Source organism: Silene latifolia, chromosome Y, assembly GCF_048544455.1.
Source record: "Silene latifolia isolate original U9 population chromosome Y, ASM4854445v1, whole genome shotgun sequence".
NCBI lineage: Eukaryota > Viridiplantae > Streptophyta > Magnoliopsida > Caryophyllales > Caryophyllaceae > Silene > Silene latifolia.
In genome coordinates, this window is record NC_133538.1 from 81,319,168 (window position 1) to 81,327,196 (window position 8,029).

Below are 8,029 nucleotides of genomic sequence, written 5' to 3' on the forward strand. Positions count from 1 at the left end.
TAGTCGTGTATCTCTTTCTATTCAATGGTCTAGATTTTAAAACTCACAACTCACCATAAGAATCAAACTCACGAGATCCCGCCTATATATATATATATATATATATATATATATATATTTATATATATATATATATATATATATATATATATATATATATATATATATATATATATATATATATATATATATAGGGTCGGGGTCAAAGAACTAAAGTTCGGTGCGAACTGCATTTAACTAACTTAAAAATCCTAGTTTCAAAGTCAAACCCGACACTAGTAACTCAGATCCCTAATTTTATTCTTACTCATTCTTACCCACCACAAAACCATCACTACCAACCATTTTGGCAGCTGCCACCAGAGGACCAACGAGGCACCGCTGTTCTCGGGGCAATGGCTAGAGCTTGTCGGCGCACTGCAGAGGTGTTGACGTTGATGGAGCTTCCATATCATGGATTAACTTCACCAGTCAATTTTCCGACTTCTTCACTTTCATGAATTGCATTTTTCGGCTCTAAATTTTCGATTTCTTCGATGGTAGAGTTAGTTTTCTGAAATCTTACTTCGTTTATTGTAGAATCTCGCATTTCGATTGAATTTTGCAAAAAAAAAAAAATACTAACAACGATAATCTGGGTATTTCTTAATTTGTAAAAATTTGGTGGTTTGATTGATTTTATTGAAAAATTGGTGGGCAGTTCAATTCAAGTTTGGTTTTTCACCAATTTGAGAAAGTTATTTTAGGGATTTGATTGAATCTTTATTGCGAAACGGCTAGGAATTGATTGATTAATGTTGTTTTTCATATCGGTTGGAAACTGGTGTTATTGCTACTGTGTTTTATTCGGAGTTATAAATTAGAATTTTTATTTGTCTCTTGAACCAGGTTTGCAGCGTCAAGGTTTATGGAGGAGAATATGCAATCGGGTATTCAAATCTGCAATACTGATGTTGTTGTGGTTAGTTTTTTTTCTTTTCTTTTTTTTCCTACGACTAATAAATTGTCGATTAAAACTTAACTTCTAGAACTCAATAATCAATAGTTGAGGGCTACATATGAGAAAATTCAATCAAAAAAATCTATCCGAGATACACATATCAATACCCTAGATACACAAATCGATTTGTGTATCCGGGAGTATTGATATGTGTATCTGAGATACTAATTTGTGTATCTCGAGTGGTTGTGGGGGGCAGGGTTGGTGTGGTGGTCAGGGGAAATAACTGTTATGTATCAAGATTTCAAATGGGTGGATACATGAAGCACTGTTACTAGATACATGTATGAATAATACTAGATACATGTATGATTTATGTATCCTTTTTCCTGAATGTGTGAGCAGGAATACGACAAGAGACTGTCTAAATTCAGGTTGATGCGTGACCTGTTTGTATAACAGGAGCAACAACATTTTGTTATAGATAGACTGGTATTTATTGATGACACAATGACATTTCGACAGAATGTCGTTGATATGTTAATAATGAGTTTTCATTGCAGAAAACCAGGAAGCTTTATCGACTTCGGTCGAATGAAACTCCCCACAAAAGGATAATAATGATGAGGAGAGGCCGGGTTTTAACATTCACCCATGCACCAAAGATTCTCGCCACGATCCACCTTCCATCAACCAGGTAAAACTGCAAGACGGACTTCATTTAATGTGAAACCATCTCATTCTAACATTATAACCTACTCAAACCACAACCTTTTCCAGTAGTACTATTACTATACTTAAGTTACCCCCTCTTTCCTGCACTTGTGCCAATTTGGTATGTCAATTGGTTTGTTATTCTTAGGTACTTCTGGTGTCATTCTGAAAGAGAATCTAACGATCGAGGTCCTGTTTGGTAAACATATAAGGCGTCTTTGGTGTATTTAAGGCTTTTAGCATAAATAAGAAAGGCGACTAATTCAATCTCAAACGGTAAAGTCATAGACATACACATAAGAGGTTATAAAGAGCGTAATTATTCTCTCCATCTATTTTATACAATCTATTATTCTCTCAAACGGTAAAGTCATAGGCTTTAAGATATGGACTTGATAAATCATTTAGTATGGCATATACATGTAGAAACAAAATGAGAGTGGGTCTAGTAAATGTAAGTGCTGTGGATGTGGATACATAACAGTAATTTAACTCTCCTTTCTCTCCATCTATTTTATTATTCTCTATTTCTCTCATTATTTTTTTTAAAATGCAGAACCGTTTTTAAGTAAAAGAAAAAAAAACTTTCGTGAATGTCCATACCTTGACATTGGCCTGCCTATCTACATTTCAGGAATAACTGATAGTTGGCTTTTTCATCTACCATGTATTTCGGGAGTTACTTTGAAATGGAGCGTAGGCTGAAGGTTTATGTATACGATGAGGGAGAGCTGCCAATTATGCACGACGGTCCTTGCAAGAACCTTTACACAATCAAGGGGAGATTTATCCATGAGATCGAGCATGGGCCGAGTAAATTTCGAATCAGAGACCCAAGTCATGCCCATGTTTATTTCATGTCCTTCAGCGTCGCATGTATGATTTATGTATCCTTTTGCCTGAATGAATAAGGCGCGGGGGTTCCGAGCAGGGTTTGTGCATCCTTTTTCCTGAATGTGTGAGCAGTTATATCTCGATTCTCAAAGGCTTTGGCTAGCCTTTTGCTTTTGCTCCTTATGGAATCATCCGAGTTCATCCAGATGTTCCGATTCTCATACAAGAAGTGTATTAAAAAAATGAGGAGATTGGTTGCTGTAGCAACTCCAACTATGAGGAATACCCCCAGAAACCTCGGATTTGAATTATTGTACTGTTGGCTCTATTGCATTCCTTACTTTTTCTCAATTTTAGCCATCTTATCTGCTCATTACATTCAAGATTCCTCCTGAAACCTCGAACAATAAGAGGGAACCTTTTGGAAATGCCTACAAGACAACACTAATAGGGAACCTTTCGGAAGGCCAGTTAATCGGAGGAATGTCGACATAATGGAGGCTCATGTCAAAATCTTTCATCAATACATCATCTTTTAGTTTGGGATTTAGTTTTTATGAATTGAATAATTAGTAGCTTGGGCATTGAACAGTACCCTCTCTTGGACAGAAACACTCAGACATTACACAAGCTACTCGAAGGCCAACTGCAGAATGTGCTAAATCATAGCAAGCTTTCACTCATCTGCTCCTGAACATAGGCTCAAAGCGGGTTACAAGAAGTACTAAAAACCTCGAAGTCGGATCGCCTTGCCCTTCGACCTCCTTCAAAAGCCCTTTTGTCTTAAATTGCCTAGATTTTTAAGCAGTTGAGACTTCATTGACATTCTTGATTCAATGGAGATCTTAAGTTTCATTGACAGTCTACCATCATCTATAGTGTTGTCTAAGGATTCGTCGATTTAATGTGATGTAGTTCGATTTAAAAGTTCTATTAACTCTGATTTCATTCATATATACAAAGAGGATTTATTCTCCATATCATTTTGTTGGCTTCTCATAACATCCAAGTGACTGTATTTTTCAAGCATTGTCGCACTGATATAACAACACCACAACACTAACTCGATCCAAATTTAATTTATTGCACTCTAATCGCTGTACTCGTGTAAGTTAAAGTGAATTGGAACCGAAACTAACCCAATAAAAATCTAGACGTTATTCCGTTTTATTAGTTTATTGTAAGACCGTCTCAATCATTTATTTACAATTTTCATGTTAAATATGTGTATCTAGTAAGGTAATCTAGTCTCATTTCTTTTAATGTTACGAATTTCAGCCGCATAGGAGTGTATCTAGTGTTCTAAAGATGTGTATCTAATAAGATACAAGAGTGTATCTAATAAGATACAATGTATCTAATAACTTAAGGAAATGTATCTAGCTAGCTAAAAGTATGTATGTAGTAACTTAAACGAGTGTATCTAGCTAGTTAAAGGTATGTACCTAGTAATTTAAAGGAGTGTATATAGCAATCTACGGGTATGTATCTAGTAACTTAAACGAGTGTATCTAGCTAGTTAAAGGTATGTACCTAGTAATTTAAAGGAGTGTATATAACAATCTACGGGTATGTATCTAGTAACTTAAACGAGTGTATCTAGCTAACTAAAGTTATGTTTCTATGAACTTAAAGAAGTGTACCTAGGAAGTTACGAGTATGTATCTGGCAAGCTACGGGTATGTATCTAGCAAATTAAACGAGCGTATCGAGCTAGCTAAAAAAGTTAAATCAGCATATCAACGATGAAGTTGAAAAAACATCAAACAAGAGGACAATCACTATCTGAAAGGAAAATGAAGAGTAAAAAGGCATATGATGACATATTTGTAGGACAAACTTTCTTTCAGTACTGAGATATCAATTTTGTTAAAAAAATGTCGACAATATCACAATCCATATCATAAATCGTCAGGCGACGTCGTTGGCCAACACAGATTGCCACAATGAACTGCGTAGCCACCACCGTCGTGACCACCATCACTAGTATACTTGAATTTCGCCGACGGGATGTCTTCAAATTCGAAATTTTACAACCAGGACACAAAGTAGTATTATTTTTTCAAAAATCTAATTCATTTTACCTAAATCTAGCAATAAAATCACAAAGCATCACCATCACCCGGAACCGCCGGCACGATACCACAGCCCCACGCACAGACGATGCCGCCGACTTATCTTGAGCACATAACATACATTTTTAACTCAAAATATTCCACAGAAGCATAAAATGCTACGACTATTTTGAAATTTTGCAGACAAATTCATAGATCTAACATTACTATATCGCTTACAAACTAAGCGTTTATAGGGAAGGGGCCTTCGCCGGAATTCGCTCGCCGAGAAGTGAAGAGATGGTGGAGAAATTGGACGAAATGAAGCCGAGTTATAGAGAAAAACTCTGGCCGGTGCCTCGTCTGTAACGCCCTGTAAAGTTCGGACCGTTAATATGTTTCGAAAATAATTAATTAATCAAGTAAAATTTGACAATAATGTATTTAAAGTAAAAATAATTCAAAGAAATATAATTTTATTATATTTTGAAGAAAAGTATTTATTTTGATAGTTTTGAAATGTTTAAAAATAGTTTAAACCGTGTAAAATCTTTTATTTCGGAATAAGGGCGTATCGGGGGGAAAATGATAATTCGTTTGAACGTTGGGTAAACGAAATTGGAAATGGGTCGTATGAATACTCAATTTTATTGTAATCTCGTGTTTAAAAACTTTGGACTTGACGGAATTTGCATTTGACTTACGGATTTAATTATTATTGAAACGAGTCAAAACCGACTCGTAAAAATCCCGACTAAAAATCCCGCAGTTCCTTTTCTCCTTTCCTTCTCCCTTACACGGCTGACCAGCCCCTTCCTTTCTATTTTTTTTTCTGGTTTATCTTGTTTCTTCAACATCTCAACACCCAAAACACCATTTTACATAAATTCCAAGCTAGAAATCGTCACAACTCCTTCGTTTCTTGTCCGTTTTTCGCGAAATTTACCTTTCCGGAATCCCCTCGCCACGATCTACAACTTAGTATGTTCTAATTTCAATTTTCATTAAGTTATTTTAAGACCAATTTTCGGAAATTCGGTATTTTTGATTAATTATTGTGTTTTAATTGTTTATTTAGGTGAAGGATTGGAAGACGAGTTCGGGGACTCGTATATTGTAGAGGATAGCGGCTAGTGTCGTTAGGGTTTGGGTTTTCAAGGTGTTAATTGCTCTTTTTCTAGCTTAAGGTAACATATTTCGAGTTACTCGACGGATTATCGTCATAATCTTTGTTGTTTTGGATGTTTTGTGATTTTTGGTTTAAGTAATAATTTTCACATGTTATAATATGGTTGCATGCATGTTTTATTTAAGCCTTTTGGTTAGTTTAAGTTAGGATATTAGTAATGGAACGATTAATTAATGATTGGATGATGTTAAAACGAGTTAAAATGAAGAAAAAACGGAAAATTAAGAGGTATAGGATGACGGGCAGCAGGCCGGCAGGCCGTGGCAGGCCCGTGGCAGGCCCACGGCTAGCCCACGGTTGGCCCGGGTCGGTCCGTGCTTGTTTCGCGGGTTTTCGTACAATCTTGGTCTTTTCGGGTTAATTAATAATAGAATAGTATAAGTAACAAATGGTAGTATTTTGAATTGAAGCATAGTAGTAACAAAAATTATGTTATTGGTAAAATTGTGCTTACATTAATAGTTATCACATGTTAGGGTAGTTTACAAAAGGAAATTGTAATTTAATAGGCTCAAAATGAATTTTATAGCTATAATTGTAATGTTTTGTTGATTGTGCCGAAAACTGAGCCTTAGTCCCTTTGATCGATGCGATGTCGCTTAATTGAGTGATTGGTCACCGCAATTTGACCCGCACTGCCGCAGGTTGCGGGTAAAAATTTGGTTGAATGATTTAGATAATCGGCCTTTTTCTTGTTTTAGGCCATTTATCAAGCTTTTGTTCACATGTATAGCTTATTGAATTTAATAGTGACTTGTATTGTAGAAATGGCCCTAGTTTCCCCTGAAGCCTTTAATATGGTTACTATTGTTAGAATTAGAAATTAGTATTGAATACTTATTGAGGATTTTGTTGGGATTGTATGCTGTAAATAGATATTATAAGCCTTTCACATGATAGAATGCTAGAATTTATGTTGATAAGTAGGACTTTTTGCCCTCTTAAGGTTAAGTGGGTGTCTTACTTGACTTGTGTGGTGAGTCTTGTGTGGTGTGGGCTAAAATATTAAAGCTGGGACTAGCTGGGACTAGGTCCTAGGTGAGTATTTCGGCCTCCATCATAGATAGGTCTTTATAGTCTTTGACGAGTATATGTTCACTGCTTGATAGCCTTTGTGTTCCTGACTAGTGGATGTTTATCCAAGTTGGGGCATGACCTCAGGTACTTATTTTGATAGTATGGGGTCAGCTTAAGTACTAGCCAACCCTTCGGTGGTGTCCTTAGGGTACTCACTTCACTTTGTTTTAAAAAAAAATTGTGGGTCTTGGGTGGGGTGGTGTGTATCCGCATGTCTAGGTCTGCGCAGATTTTAGGCTAGGGTTGTGTTGTCTCTTGGCCATGTTTTCTTAATAGTAACCGCTGAGCCAAGATACCGGTTCGATTACCTTCCCTACCTCGTGGTATAGACTTGAGTTACAAAGTGACTATTGACCGTACTAAGAACTTATGCCTGTCTTTGATATATTGCCCTTTCTTGTATGGTGATTTTATGAATCGTAATAGGTGAGATGTAAGCGGTTCTGATTGATAAAGTTTGGATTACTATTTGTTATCTGATTCACATGATAGTTTAGTTTGGTCAGTTTAGGGGTCATTTGCTAGAATACATGATAAGTAAATGGTTTATCAAATTGTTTACATGTTACATTACATGTTACATTAATTTTGACGATTCGTGGCTGGGAGGACTCGAAGTTACTCCCCACTGAATTGTGGCTTTCGTGTTTGTATAAAATGCGATTGACAGGTTGTGGATGCTTTGTTTGGGGTCACAGACGGCTAGTGAGCAAGGAACCTTGGACCTAGTTTGGCTATTCATTTAGTAAACCTTTTCTATTTTGGTTTTGTATATAATTTGAAGGGACATATGTCTCCCTTTTCTATTTTGGTTTGTATCCTTATATTTCCGCGTCTTTAGTTATGTATGTAAATTAGTTTATCAGCTTTTGCAGGGGTTGTTGACACTCTTCTTGAGTTGGATTGGTTGTGAATGGTTTAGGAAGAAAAGTTTTTGAAATTGCAGGTTTTTGACTAGTTGAACCATTTACAAACATATCCTACCAGTTTTTCTGTAGAATTTACGTAATTATTTAAGGCTAGATTTAAGGGTGTCACAGTTGCTCGGCGTCAGGATGGTCGGTGAAGGTGTCGCCGTCGGAGGATGGTTGGCGACTGACGGTCGGCGACTTGTACTGGTGGTGGAGACGACGTGGGTTTGGTATGGGTAATTGTTGGATATTTAGTTTGTTTATGGTAAGGTTAGGCCTTGGGTTAGTTAAGAGGGGGTGGGCTTTGCGT